This window comes from Sarcophilus harrisii, chromosome 4, assembly GCF_902635505.1.
Source record: "Sarcophilus harrisii chromosome 4, mSarHar1.11, whole genome shotgun sequence".
Taxonomy (NCBI): Eukaryota; Metazoa; Chordata; class Mammalia; order Dasyuromorphia; family Dasyuridae; genus Sarcophilus; species Sarcophilus harrisii.
The window spans coordinates 328,272,354-328,288,394 of record NC_045429.1 but is presented as its reverse complement, the minus strand read 5'-3'; the positions used below and the strand labels follow the sequence as shown (position 1 = coordinate 328,288,394).

General features: G+C 41.9%; 1 protein-coding gene across 5 annotated transcripts in view; it reads right to left on the bottom strand.

Annotated features, from left to right (window-relative positions):
• The window catches only part of GJC1 (gap junction protein gamma 1), a 40,967-nt gene extending 24,926 nt beyond the window's left edge, over positions 1-16,041 (bottom strand). The window contains exons 1-2 of one of the 5 annotated variants that reach the window (XM_031965998.1): positions 15,336-16,041; positions 13,659-13,818 (exon numbers count right to left, since the gene is read on the bottom strand). The gene's annotated coding sequence lies outside the window, so the exon portion shown is untranslated. Of the gene's footprint in view, positions 1-13,169; positions 13,288-13,654; positions 14,253-15,335 lie in introns of those variants that run through there. The other 4 variants (XM_031965999.1, XM_031966000.1, XM_031965997.1 and 1 more) reach the window with 4 other exon arrangements.

The following is a 16,041-nucleotide window of genomic DNA, read 5'->3' as shown; positions in this document are numbered from 1 at the left end:
ATAAAAATGAACAGTCACTTGAGATAGAAATAAGTCATTAATTGTTAGAGGGTCTACAGGAAGACAGGAACATTAATATAACTGTTTGTTGAAGCTCTGAATCAAATCTAGCCATTCTGGAAAGTAATTTGGAACCGTGCACATAAAAGTCACTAAATTGTATTTATCTTCTGACCTGTTGATACCATTATTAAATCTATATCTAAATATAAGAGAAAGGACTTCTCCATATAACAATATTTATGGTAGTTTTCTTTGTTGTTGCAGTGAGAACCAGAAATATGGGAGGTGCCCATCAATAGAGGAATGGCTAAACAAAAATTATGATATAGGAATGTAATGGAATATTACTGTGACAGAAATAATGATAAAAGGGATGGTTTCAGAGAATCTTTGGAAGACTTATATGAACTGATGCAGAGTGAAATGGGCAGAGTTCAGAGAACAAATTATACTATAGTAACACTATAAAGACAAACAACTTTGAAAGATTTAAGAATTGTGGTCAATGCAGATTCTGCTCATTTCCTAACAGAGAAGTGACAGCTTCAGGATACAGACCAAAAAAACATATTTTTGGATTTGGCCAACATGAGAATTTGTTTTGCTTTAATACACATAAAATTGTTATAAGGGTTTTTGTTTGTTTGTTTGTTTTTGTTTTTCAATAGGAGAGTAGGGAAAGTGAGAAAAAGAAGAATAATATTAGCTAGTGTAAATAGCACTTTAAGATTTGCAAAAGTAACAACTTATTTTCATTCCTGCTTTACAGATGAGGAAACTAAGGCAGACAGCAGTTAAGTGACTTACCGAGGGTCACACAGTTAAGTGTCTGAGGCTGGATTTGAACTCAGGTCTTCCTGACTACAGGTCCAGCGCTCTATCCAATGCACCACCTAGCTGCCTAAAAAATAGATTTTTGTTCATTGGAAAAAAGTAATTACATTTAAAAAATAAAATATAAAGGCCTCCAGGGGCATGGCTAATCCTTCAAGAGCCAATGGCAAATTGCCCTTCCAATTCTACCAGAAAACTTCTTCACACTTGTAAAGGAATAATAAGGCAAAGGTCTAGCTTTGCACTTTGTTTAATTCCACCCAGTTACCCCCATTGTATGCTCTTTATTTTCTGGGATTACATCAACTGAGTTGGAAGGGAATGGGGGTGGGAATCAACTCCTAAATACATTCAGATTATCTGACTCATTTTTTCCATTACAGTCCCCTTACTATAATGGTGACCACAAATACACTTATTCCAAATATTATCTTTTTTATTTATAGCTTTGAAGAATTCTTTCCAATTATATTTGTGTAAAACAATGTTTGAAGTTTCAGCTTAACCAATTAAAAAGGTAACTTGGCTCCTGCTGCATACGTTTTCTGGCCAATTTAAAAATTCTTATTAAATCAACGAATTAGGAACCAGTATAATTGTTGAAAATAAATTTTATGTCTAAGCATTAATACTATTTTAAGAGTTTTTTAATTTTCCAGTTCAGCACAAACTACTGATTTAAAACTGAGTTTTTACATCCAAATTCTTGCGACCAAAACAGAGATGATGCCACAATTCAGTTTCTTCTTTAAAAAATGACAAGCCTTGGGTTCAGAACTAAACAGTAATTGCTAACCAGTCTTACAGTACTTGAGTGCCTCGGCCCGCGAGGCAGAGTGTGTGGACCCTGGAAGAAAAGAGATAAGGGCAAGAGAGAGGGGACGTGCAAAATGGAAGCAAGGCAAATCCATCTGATCAAGCCTCATTTTAATGGGTGCAATAGTACAGATATATATAGCAGTAGGAAAGAAGGCAGGGTTGTACAAACACAGTACAGGGTGGGGGTCCTAGACAAAGGGTTGGTATCCCGCCCAAGGATGAGCTGCTCAGATGTTTCTGGTGGCAGGAAGCTCTATGATGTGATTAGGTGATGCCTAGATATTTGCCTATTCAAAGTTAGGATGTGATTAGGAGATTCCTATTCAGGAAGTCTTTGGTATATAATGTGATTAGGAGATTGAACCTATTCAAGGTTGGCCTTATGTGGCTGTAGATTAGTGCCGGCTCCCCACACTTGAGGACATCTTAATTTGTTTTAGTGTTGTTCCCAAAACAAAACTAAAATGATCTAGCAGTTTATATCTCTCTGTTACACACAAAAAAAGAAGTGACATAGCATGGTGAATAGAGAATTGGCCTCAGAGCCAGGACAATGCTGACTTCTCATATACCTGCCTGGGTGACAACCTTTCAGTACTCTTATGTAGGCAACTCTCTAAGGACCACAAGTCTCTACCTGCATTGGTAAGGGAAGTTTCTTCACCTGGGAATTCCTTACAACAATGAAATACCAAGGACTTGATTCCCACCCCCATCACCTTCCAGCCCAGTCGATGTAATCCCAAAATCCACAGATTCTGTCCCTCTTCCCATATTACATATCTGTGTTCACATATGAATCCTCCCCTAAAATCCCACTCTAGTGTCTCATGCCAGCCTGGTTATCGTGTTTTCTGTCGTTTCGGACGTGGTGACCTGTACTGGAATGGTTTGCCATTTCCTTCTCCAGCTCACTGTTTTGCAGATAAGGAAACTGAGACACACAGGGCTAAGTGACTTGTCCAAGGTCACACAGTAATAAGTGTCTGGTGCTGCCCAGCAAGATGAGCCTCCCGGATTCCAGACGCAGCACAGTCCACTGTGCCATCCAGCTGTCCCAAAATGAGTGGCCCTCCAACCCAGAGAGGGTTCAAACCTACACTCCTGGGCTCAGAAGCCTTTAGGCTTGTCCTTTAGGCCACTGGAGCTTCCTGATGATGGCCGAGACCAGTCCACAAGTTCTTGAAGCTTCTGCGCCATCAAGAGAACAACTCTCTCAAGTTCCCCTCAAGCTGGCCCAGCATTGGGCATGGGCTCCACAGCCTACTAAAGTTTAGAAAGGGTCATCTTGAGCCTTAAGGCTGGCTAAGTAGTCATTTCTGGGGTTCAGCAATACAGGAAAACGATCTGCTAAAGCATAAGTGTGTCAGAATATGCACTGAGAAAGGAGCTCCAACACCAACACAAGGGCTCCTCCAGCTGTGGGCAGCACAGAGATGTCACACGAGATCTGGGGGTCAGGGGAGACAGAGAAAGGAATGAAGCCACGTTGTGAACGCCACACAGGATGGATTCCCAGCAGAGTAGGGATGGCCCTTCTGCCGTGCGCAATGTAACATTTTTTTTTTTTTTTTAAAAAGAAAGCAGGAGCTCAGAGTTAGTCCCTGGGACTAACCACTATTCCAAATTTAACTATCTCAGTATTACAGGTCATGGGCAGGGCAACCCTCTAGGAATCCTACAGATGATTCATGTTCTTAAATGAGAATGCTGAATGTGAAGTAGCAAAGAAGCAATTCCAGAGACTACAATGTCTAACTATTTTAAATGGTATGTTTTAAAGGGAAGTTAATACCAGAGGGGTGATAACAGATGTTTAACAACCAGTTAGTGACGGGTCCTAAGCAAAACCTCTAAGTCTGCTGAGTGGCAAATAGTAATCTGTGTAATCAACACATGACTACGAGTGTTTTTTCAGAAGAGATTCTGAAAGTGAACTGAGATTCCAGAGACAAGAAAATATAATGTGCAGTGAATAAAACCAAGTTAAAAAGTATTCTGCAAGCAACTTTGTCAATGGATAGGAGGAAAAGTGCATTATGCTAAGCTCCAGTGTCATGTACTGGAAAAATTCCATTTTCATTCAACACATTAAGAACTCAGAGGAATCAGATAGAAAAGTTGGGATATTTCTCCCATGGTACAAAAGGGTGAAAGTCTGATACTTAAAGCACCCTAAGTTTGCTATTCTGAACTGGAATATAGGGGGGAGGGGAAGGAAAAGCCAAATGTAAACTTTCTAATATGATCAAGTTCACGATGTACAAAATTAAAAAAAGATATTCTTTTTCAAGACAAAATTATCCTAGAAAGCTAGGTATGGAAAAAGAAAATAGAAGAAACTGAAATAGGTGGGTCAAAGTAGAAAAAGCTTTTTTAGAATAACAGGTACTTACACAGCTTTTCAATAAAAAGATTCCCCATTTAAATTTAATGTTGTTGCTTCTTGAGTGGGTAAGGAACATTAAATTTAACTTTTAATAGCTGTCTTACTCTTGAGTGTATGGGAGATAATTAAAACTGTAATATAACTAAAATTTGCATGATGTGGAATTCTTTTACATTTGAAACTATTCAACAACAATATTCTTTTGGTAATTAAGTAAAACTAAATAATTATTCTTTCCTTTATCTGGGATCCAAAATGAACTGATCTTATACTGGATTCCATTCCATAATAAATTTTATGAGAGTGATGCTTTAATGTAAATTTTAATTAATGAACTTTTAAAACTTTTTTAAAGCTCAGTATTTCTCAAATCATAGAAGTATTTTTCTACTTCATATTTTCTGAATACAAGTCTGGATACAATACAGCTAGGTGTAGTTTAGTATGGGCAATGAATCCTCTGAAATACTCCCATATATTTGAATTTGCAGTATTCAAAATTATAATTATATTTAGTCAATGGTCCCAGCTCAATGTGGATGTGAATAATCCTTTCACTTCAGGGATTGCATTATTTATACCAATCAGGACTTCCTGACTCAAATAAACAAAGCAAAAACAAAAACAAAAACATAGGATCTCCATTTTCTTTCTTTTTCCAAGTAATTTTTTTACCTGAGGTCTGCCATTGAGTAACACAATGTAGAGATCAATAATACACAAATGTCCAAACATCAATAGTTTGGTCTTAAGACCAGTTGTAGAGAACACTGTAGCTTACTCCTCAAGACATAAAATCATCTATTTTCTTATCTACATCAAAGCTACAAGTACAATCCAGCATTGGAAAACTTTCTATGTGGGCTAATATCATTATTACCATTCTCCTCATTTTCTCATAAAATTGAATAGGATCCCTTACTAGAAGTTACTTTTATATCTGAGACAGAAGATTAACAAAACACATTTCAAAACCTGCTTGTTTACACAACTGGCCAAGTCCCTTCATTTTTCTTTACATGAAGTTACACACCTAGATGCTGGGCTCATCACTTAGCTCCATATCCTCTCAAAGGAGTCAAAAATTTGACAATTTTTGTCAATATGAACAATTTTTCAAAAGAAGAAATGCCAACTATTAACAATCATATTGGAAAAAAAGTATCCCAAAAAGCTAGTAAGAGAAACAAAACCCAGACATTTCACCTCATGCCTGTCAAAATGACAAAGATAATGAAAAGTGGAAATAATCTAGTTTTGAGGGGTTGCAAGTCAGGCACACTAAATATTGTACATAGATATATGAATTGGTCCAAACACTCCAAAAACCAAGTTAGAATTGTGTAAGAAAAGTTATTAAACTGTTCTTCCCCTTTGATGCAGCAATCCCCATTACTGGACATGTACCAAAGACAAAAAAGAACGATCCCAATGATACCAAAATATTGATAGCAGCACTTTTGGTAACAAAAAATAGAAATAAAGTTGATATCCATAAACTGAGGAGTGATTGAATAAAGTACCATATGAAAGTAAAAGTGTGTTTACTGTCCTGTTAAAAAGATAAAATATAATAAAGTCAAAGAAATATTGGAAGATCTGCATGAAATAGTACAGAGTGAAACAAGCAAAAAAGCATGAGAACAATACAGGTACAATGACTACATGTAAATGCAAACAATTCTAAAAGGCAGATGAACACAGATTAAATTCAATGATCAATACTGATTCCAGACGCCAGATGATGAAATAAATCTTCTTTCCTTTGTAGTAAGAGGAGGATGGGTGGCAAATCACACATGTCAAATGTGACAAATATGGGTGCTATATCGGCTGCTTTTCATTATTACAAGGGAAATGGAGGGGAGGGGAAATGAGAAGGGTAGATTCTGAAATAACTGTGATTTAAAAGACACTAATAATTTTATAACATAAAAATTTGCATACATGCAACGAAAAATTTCATACATGAACGAAAAATTCCTATCTCCCTAGAGAAATGTTATATATATTTCCCTAAACTATTGATGGTTTTATAATATTATCATTACGGAACTTAATTTTTTTGTCCTTTAAAATTCTGCTTCTTTCCAAGGACTACCATCTCTAAAGCAATTTTTGCTTTTTATTCTAGCCACGTGTCCACACACCAAAGACCACCAACACAAAGACAGCCGTTTTCTCAAATGATAGGATTAAACACTAGGTTTTGTCCAAAGTATACATATTTCCCTCCATTCAACAAAAGGTACTTTACCTGTATTTCAGAATGGCAAGTCCATCTTAATCGCTCCATGAAGTATGCCCATCAATTGGTAACTAAAGTGAATTTGTCCAGCAGAATGTAAACTGCACAAATGCAATCTAACTCTTAGGCATTACTCAAATCATAAATGTATCCTTCTAACCCCTTTTCATCTCCAAATACACTCCTATAACTATAACTCCAATATACACTCCAAATACACAGATCTATGATGGAAAAAAATATCCTCTACATTTTCTTTCCTTTTCAATGATTTTTTTCCAAACACAAAGGAAGCTCTCCTTTCTGAGGGACTCTGAGAAGAGCACATGTTTGACCTGCCCACCCTATAATACAAAGCTTTCACTTTAGATAACATGAATGTCTACTACTGAACTGGAATGTGAGGTCAGGACAAGCCATTTAGGCCAGACACACTAACAACGGATTCCCTGTGGTGAAAGAGGGAGGATTTCCTTTAGGTAAATACTATTTGCGTTCTTTCACCAAAACATTTTCCACAGTAATCCCAAGAGGGCTGCTTGACTGACCGATTGGGACTAAGAGACTGAGAAACATAGGACAACAACCTATTAGACTACTGAAAACCTGATAGGATAAAGCATAGTCTGGTTAGTTAAATCAAGATGGAAACAGTTAAGTGAAGGATTACTGAGTCTGGTGTTCATAGCTATTGAATGAATGTGAATTTCTATTATGATGATTGATAACATTATATTTCATGAAATAGGGAATCCAGAAGGGACAACCTCTCAGATTTCATAAAATTTTCCAATATTCTTTCAATGTATTACCAATTATTATTTTTTTCTTTTAACCTTTTTTAAAATTTATAAGTATTTGATCTTTTTCCTTCCCATAATCTCTCCACCAAAGGAGGGGAGATAAGAGATTGAAAAAAGAAAAAAAATTCCCTGTAACAAATATGTACAATCAAGCAACGCAAATTCACTTTAGCCATGTTAGAAAATGTATATCTACACTTGCATCTTGACCCTATCACCACCTTATAAGGAAATAAAGAACATGCCTCTCTACCAGTCCTCTAGAATCATGATTGGTCTGTACACTAATGAAAGTTAGTCTTTCAAGGCTGTATTTACAATGTTGCTATAATATAAATTGTTCTCCTGGTTCTGCTAATTTCCCTCTGGATCAGTTCACATAAGTCTTTACAGGTTTCTCAAAAACTATTCCTTTCAACATTTTTATGGCCAAATGATTTTCCATCATATTAAAATACATAATTTATTCAGTCATTTCCCAATTAATGGGCACCCCTTCCCTCAATTTGTGGTTCTTTACCACTACAAAAAGAGTTCCTATAAATACTTTTTGTATGTGAGTCCTTTTCTTCTTTTTTTAAATCTCTTTGGGGATATAGGCTTACTATTAGTATCACTGAGTCAAAAAAGATACACAGTTTAGTGACTTTGGGGACATTTCTCCAAATTGCTTTCCAGAATGACTAGACCAATTTTCACAGTATTAATGTGCCTGTTTTCCCATAACCTTGCCAACACTTGGCATTTTTGAAAATCTTATGGAAGTAGGGAGTGGCTTTAATTGGAATTCCTCTAATTATGGATGACTTGTAACAATTTTTAAAAACAGGAATGCTGATAACTTGAATTTCTTCCTTTGAAAACTGCCCAATCAACACTTATTTTCTGAAATATTTTTTTCAACATTACAGCTTGATTTTTCCATCCAAATTTACCAATTATTTAGAGTTTAATGTCTCAAAGTACTTTTAAAATCTGTAGTAATTAATTGCATTAAGAGTCAATGAAGTTCAAGTTGAAACAACAAACTCTTTAATTAGATCTTATGCTATAGTGTAGATAATGTACAAGTTCCCTGGGAGAAGGGACTACCTCTATTCTTGGTTACTTAACACCTAATAGTTGAACTACATTTGTGAACGAAACACTGCTTAGTTTCCAAAACACTGACTGCTATGACAAGATAGAGCAATGTCAATCTTCCTGCCCCTTCTCAGGTGATCATAGTCCTTGTGTGTGTTCCATACATGTGAGGTACTTAATGAAAATCTACTACTTGACCTACACTGAGATCTGTTAGAATGTTTCTGTTCCTAAGGCCATGCCAGTAAAGGCCTGTTGACTTGAAAAGCCAAGAGCAAATTCTGTTTGTTAGAAAACCTGTATTCATCAATCAACCAAGTATCTATGTACCTCACATTGTCCAAATAAACAAGATCAATATTGCAGAAAATCCCCCCCCCCCCAAAAAAAAGTAATGTCTGGAAATACACATAAAATCAATGATCAGAAATCTCTTCTCTATTATCATGACCATAAACAAGAGAAAAATTACTTCAGGTCTCTGTAAGTGCTGAAGGAGGAGTAGCAATCTAAGGGCATTCTCTAAACATTACAGGTGTTCTGAAAGACTTCAGGAAATTCATAGGGGTGGACGAGAAGAACCTAGGACCCAAGAAAGGCAGGAAATATAAATCAACATTTCACAGATTGCTCAAATTTCCTCTTTTTGCCCTTAAAAAAGACTTCCTTTCCTTCCATGAGGCCAAGACAGAAATCATTCCTGAGATCAGGAGCTCCAGATGAAACCTGGTGGCTCACAAGCTGCTTGCCAACCCTGGGTGTCAATGTAGTCCAATTGGACCAGGAATTCTGAATCTTTTTTGCATCATTGACCCCTTAGTGGTCAGGTGAAGTTTATGGAGCTAGTCTCAGAATAAAGATTTAAAATGCATCAAATAAACCACATAGGACTACAAAAGAAATCAATTATAAAAAAAAAAAAAAAAACACATAGAACTACCAAAAAACCCAATTATATCAAAATAAATATTTTTGAAGTTCATGGAGCTCAAATCAAGGATCCCCAAACTAGGGCAATCTCGGAAAGCTGAGATGATCAAGACAAAGATCCAGAGCAGATTAGGCTAAGGTTTTGGGGATGTGCCATACACAGACCAGCCAACATCATACACACCAAAGACAGACTAAACAGGACTAGCAACTGTGAGGAAATCTCAGAAATAACCAGATGGAGATGCATGCAATTCTCATTTCTCTGATTACTTGTCCAATCTGGTTAAGTCCTCCTCATTTTTTCTCTTCATGTCATAGGCAGGAATAATCATTGGGAGGACTGAAATGATGATCAGGAAAAGCAGCTATTTGATAGTTTTGCTACAAAGCAACTCTTTTACATATGGGCTTTAATTGATCACATGGAAATGAAAGTCAATTACTTCTATCTCGTGTGTGAAGAAAGTCAAGCAAGCTGTCTGAATGCATGATATCAAATTTAGAGAACAGATGAGAGATGGCCTATTTTGTTAAGTTTACCATATATTTGATATCCTGTTCCTAAATCTGGACTGGGGACCTGAGAGGTCAAGAACCCTCTAAGAACAGTGGCTCCTCTGGAGGCCTTTTGGAAAGGCTACTGCATAGTCACTGAAGAGATTCTCTGAGGACACCACTTATTAGTTGCCTTTTGATGGATCCATTATAAATTACATTCCCTAACTAGTTCATTAGTAAAGTAACAAACAACTAAAAGCCACTCTATCTGGATTATTTCTGCTTCCATCCCACCAGATCTACTCTCACTTCACACTACCCATTCACAAAGAAGGTACTGACCTTAGCTCCATCTAATGGTGTATGTCTTCAGGGAATTTTCTTTATCATCTGGTAATAATTCCAATTCCAACATGTTACAACTGCTAGGCCACTAATGTGTTTAAAAATTATCTCTGAAATTTCTACTTCAATAGTTACAAATTTGAGATTTGCTATATCAAAGGATGAGTGCTAAGAATTGAATAATTCCCATAAGGAGATAAGATGAATCGGTGCACAGGATTTGGACCTGGAAAGAACTTTATAGATCAAATTAAGTCCAAAGCCTCTATTCTTAAAGATGAAGGAACAAAGACCCAACAAACAACAAAGGTAAAGAGCAAACCTGTACAAGGTAACAACCAGGCCTCAGACCCAAACTGGGTGTTCTAACTCCAAAATGTTAAGAAAACATCTGTTATGCCTAATTAATTATGAGATAAAGTACTGAATAGCCTTTTTCTGCCCACATTTCAAGGACTAGGCAGGCATCAGTAAGATCCTGGATATTCTCCTCCTGTACCATCTTACTGTGCCCATCACAACTTCTGAAAATCATAAAAGTGCTGATGTCTAATTGGATGTCTTGAGGGACGGGGATGCAGTTTCATTTCCCCATCCTACATGCCTAAGAGAGAACAGGCTGTCACCAAGATCTCATGGCTCATGCCACAAATCACTTAATTTCCTCAAGTGGGGAGCACACTCAAATCTACAAAGGGATCCTGTCCTTGCTGCAGGAAACCTCTGTGGGCAACATGCTGCCCAGCTCAGAATCACAAAGGGCGCCCTGCCAAAGGGGGCTTGTCAGCTCGGCCTGGGCACAGCTTCTCCTGCGCCAGAATGTGACAGTGTGGTGGTGTCTGACTAGTCTGGAGATCTTCTGTGAAAACTAGAAATGCTCAGATTTAATGGAAAAAGAAGGAAAGGACAGAGGGTCTATTTTCCCATCAACCAAACAATATATTTAAACAGACACTGGCTTCCATGCACATTATGTTGGAATTAACTGAATAAGAAGATGACAGTAGTACAACCTCTAAATCTAGAAGAACGTCTGCCAAATATATGCTGTAATCTAACTCTCAGGTGGATTTTAGGCTTAAAAAGGTGTCAAGGAAAAAGAAACACATTTTTTGCCTATGTTTATTAGGAATAGGCATTTTTTCATCAGGGGTCAAAGATTCATTTGTATACACCAAGAGCAGTGGAATAGGCATTTTTTCATCAGGGGTCAAAGATTCATTTATATACACCAAGAGCAGTATTACTATACAATATTAATTAATTAAGCATAAATCTCTCACATGACTTCTTAAACATCTGGATTCATTAAGCTCCAATACATCATACCAATTTTCTAAACACGAACAGAATCCTCTCTCTCTCTCTCTCTCTCCATACACACACACACACACACACACACACACACACACACACACACACATATATATATATACACACACACACACACATATATACATACATACACACACACACACACACACACACACACACACACACATATATAATTAACCCAGTAAACAGAATTCTAAATAAAGATTTGGAGTTGGTTTTCCCCTTAAACAAAGGTAAGTACATAGTAGGTAATATTTGTGGTTTGAATAACAGACTGGATTGTAAACAATATATAATCTGTTAAAGGATCTAAATTCCCAATAATGTGAGTTAGCTAAGTAAGGACTGGAATTGGTATAACGGGGTGAATGTCAGTATCCTTACAACTTATCTCATAAGGGAGGTTTCTACAAAGCTAAAACAAAATAATGACTATTAAGAGATTCCAGCACCCTGGGATGTTATATCATATAAGCTACCTTTTCAAGTAAGAAATCCTTAAATTAATGGCTAAAAATCAATGGTTGAATAAGGGAAAAGGCAGAAATGTTTAAAAATCTTTTTTTCTGTTTTGTCATTTGAGTTGAGGATGGGAGTTATTCTACAGAATAGAAAATAACTAAAAACAAAATTTCCTTCAAATCTAAGAAGCATAAAACATCCATTTTTTGGTTGTGTGAAATTTTTTTTTAATAGCTCATAATATTGAGAGATTTATCTGTAACACTTAGGACTACAGATTCCTTTAAGTAAATCCATCAATAGGTAAAATCAAACCATTACAAAATAAAAACAAATTTTTAAAAGAGGACTTTCATGCAACTTTCACAAATATTCTCCAAAATATCCTTCCTCTAAAGCACAACCATATATCCTATTCAGCATCTAAGGTTTTGGTTACAAAATATGCAGATTTGTTTACAAAACCTTTACCTTTCACCCAGAAGAATTAGTTCATATTTCTTTGGTTCTGTCATTACATAGCACTAAAGAAATTAAAAACTAAGGCAGATAAAAATGTGAAATTTCAGAAATAATTAGCAGACCTACTGCAACTTACAGTATTTCAAGGTCTGAGCTTGGATGCTATTTATTTTTCCAGACCGTTCAAATACTAAAGCCACCTTGAGAAAGATCATTTTATCCTTAAATCATCCATTTGCTAATTCTTTTAAAAAGCAGATAACTATGTACAAATCAAACTATTATTTTCTACTCAGAAGAGAAGTTCAAATGTAAGGAAGTAAAAGAATAAATTAAGGGGAAGAAAAAAATGCAGAAATTAAGAAAAAAGAGAAGAAAATAGGAACAAAGGAAGAAATTAGAAAAGGAGACTGAAACAAAAATTAAGAAAAGGACGAAAGAAATTAAGGAAAGAAAGGCAGAAATTAAGAAAGGGAAAATTAAGAAAAGGAAAGAAACAATGAAGAAAATAAGATAGAAAAGAAGAAATTAAGAAAAATAAAGGAAAGAAAGAAAAGGAATAAGGGAAAGATGAAAGAAAGAAAAGGAAGGAATAAAGGAAAGAAATTAAGAAAAGAAGGGAGGAAAGGAAAAAGGAGAAGAAAAAAGAAAGGAGAAAAAGAAAAATAATTAAGGGAGGAAAAAGGAAAGGAAAGCAAGAAATAAAGTAAAGAAAAAAACTAAGAAAAAAGTAAGAAAGAAATTAAGGGAAGAAAGTAAGAAAAGGAAAAAGAAAGAAAGGAAAAGAAGAAAATAAGAAAGGGAGAAAGAAAAAAATCAGCCCAGCTTTTTCTTATCTTTCATCTCATCTAGATGCACACACACACACAGAGTAGGATGGTGCACAAAAAGGACAACTTCCAGAATACTTTCAGGAGTGGCTTTCTAAAAAACGGCGGCTTCAAACTTCACTTACCCTCCCCTTCCACAATCTGGTCTACGCTTCATGCTCCCCACACAGAAGATGAGGAAGCCCCAGGCAGCCTCACTGGGGTCCTGCTACTTTCTGATTAGCAGAGCCTTTCTCCAGTCAAAACCAAACTCCCGACCCCCCTCCCCCAGAGCAGCACGTAAATCTGAAATCTCCCGCCTCCCCCTGCCCAGTCCCAATGACAGCCCCCCCCCCCCCCAGCTTCCCGCCTCTCCCCCTCCGCCCCGCCCGCTCCAACCTCCCGGGCCACCCCCAGCTAACAGCCCCAGCTCGGTGGGGACTCGGCTCCGGCTCCGCTCCCGGGCTCGGGCTGCAGACCAGAACCCTCCAAAGTTTCACAGCCGGAGAAAACAACCATTTTCCGTCCAGAAGAGGAGAAGGAGAGTGTCCGTCGCCCCCAGCCCGGCTCCTCCCGCACCATCTCCCCCTCCACTAAGTCCTCTCCGTCTCCGTCTGTCTCTCAAACGTACTCACGCGGTTCCCGGGCTCCGGGTCCGAGCGGAGGGGAGGCAAAAGTAAAACCCAAGGGTCCTGTGCATCGGGAGGTGTCCAGTGCGGGAGACAAAGGCTAGACGGGGAAAAGGCACCAGGCGGGCGCCCCCATCGCGCCGCTTCCAACGGACCCGCGGCGCTGCTGCGTGGAGAGCAAAGCAGCCAGTTCCCCCCTCCAGGAGGTGCAAGGCAGGGCTGCCGGCCCCCCCCCACCCCCGCCAGGCGCTGCTGCCCTCCAGTCCCTCAGGCCCCCGGCCGCCGGGACCCCGCCAGCGCCCGCCTCATCCGTGGGGCAGGACTGGGCTGGGCCGGCTGCGCGGAGGAGGAGGAGGAGGAGGAGGAGGAGGAAGAGGAGGAGGAGGACCGAGAAGGGACGGGAGGGGGGAGAGAGGAGGGGGAGGCAGAGCCCGTCCGGGCCAAGCTGTCGGGGCAGAGCCGGGACCACCCCCGCCTTTCTTTTCCCTCCCAATTTGGGCAGCAGCCGCGCGCGCGCCCGCCGCCCGCGGGGGGGGGGGGGGGGACAAAGCGGGAGGGGACGGCGCGTCCGGCCCCGGGCTCTTCGAAGAAGCCGTGCCCGGCCCCCTCCCCCACCGCCGTCTCCCGAGCCCCCCCTGCCGCTCCTCAGAGGCCCCTCCGGGCCCCCAGCACTCCCACAGCCGCCAGTTTTCAGTCTCTTCCCCGCCCCGGGCCCCCCAGTTTTCAGTCCCTCCCTGCCCCGGGCCCCCCCCACTTCTGGTTCCTCCCCTTTCCTGGACCCCCCACCCAAGTACTCGGTTCTTCCTCTTCCCCGGCCCCCAGCTCTCAGGGGCCCCCTTTCCCGAGGTCCCCCCATCTCTTGTCAGCCCTTTCCCCACCCCCAGGCCGCCCCCCTCCCGGCCCCCCGGGATCCTGGTCTCCTCCCTCTCCGGTCCCCCGTTTTTCAGGGCCCCCCTCCCGGACCCCAGACCCCAGCTCCCGGGCCCTCCCGTTTTTCGTTCCCCCCCTCCATGCGTCCCCCAGCTATTAGTTCCTCCCTCCTTCCGGGCCCCTCCCTCTTAGGCCCCACCCACCTTACTCCCCCTACAGGACCCCTCAATTCTAGAGGTCTCCTCCTCCCTGATCCCTCAGTCTCCCCTCTGTGGAGCTTCTAGCCCCCCGGACTCCCCTTCCTCCAGGACTCTCCAGGACCCCGCCCTCCTTCCCCTTTAAGGATTCCCTTCGCCAAGTTCCCCAAGCCCCTAGCTCAGGACCCCCTCCTCCCCATTCAAGGACCTCCAATCCTCTCTTAGACCTCCACCTCCCCCTTCAAGAAGCTCCGGTCCCCTCTCAGGAGCCCCATCTCCCCCTTCTAAAACCCCCAATTCTCTCTCAGGACCCTCTCCATCTCCTTCAAGGACCCTTCAGTCCGCTCTCAGGACCCTCCCCCTTTAAGAATTCCCCAGCCCTCTCTCAGGACGACCCCATAAACCCTTCAAGTGCCCTCAGCCCTCCCTCTCGGGTCACCCCGTCTCTGCCTCTAACAACACCTGCCTTCAGGGATCCCTCAGCCGCTTCTGCCGGGGTATCCCGGGATCCCCCCAACCTCCCCTGGTAGTCCCCCGCCCCTCAAGCCTCCCGGAGCCCCACAAGTCTCCCTCTTCGTGACCTTCAAAGTCCCTCCCGCCCCTTCCCCCCACTCACCCGTCCCGGGGCCCCTGGGAGCCCCAGCCTCCTCTTCTTCCTCCTCCTCCTCCTCCTCCGCCTCCGGGCCCCCGGCCCGTCCCGCTGCCGCCGGCCGCCTCATGTGCACCTCATGGTCCCGCCGCCGCCGCCCCGCCCCTGCCGGGGGTGGTCGCCTCCTCCGCCGTGAGAGGTCTTCGGGGCGAGGCCCGCGCCGCCGCCGCTCCAGCCTCCGAGCCCGTGCCCGCGGCCCCCTCAGCCGCTTCCTCCGGACCCGTCAGGGCGCCTGCGCAGAGGGCCCGAGCGGGGCCTGGGAGGGGGCGGGGGTCCCGTCCCGGGAGGAGCGGGGCAGCGGCGCGGAGCTCCTGAGCCGGCGGCGCGCGTACCCTGGCCTGGGCGGCACGCCCCTTCCACACACCTCACACACGCGTGCAACGTGTGTGTGTGTGCGCGCGCGCGCGCCCCAGCCGAGTTCTTGCGCTAGGGGTGTCCGTGCCCAGATCCCCGAGGGCCGGGGGCTCCCCGCTTTCCCCTGCTCTAGACGCGGGGGAGGGGTGCCCAGAGTCACGCTCGGGGGTTCCCGAAGAGCCTTGGCCAAATATTGTCCAGTCGGAGCCCGCGCTTTCACGGGACTCCAGTTCCAGTCCTAAATTCTGTACCAGAGCCAAGCTCTAAAGGAGCCCCTCACCTGCTCCCGCGCCCACGCCCCTTTCCCATTTTTCTCTCG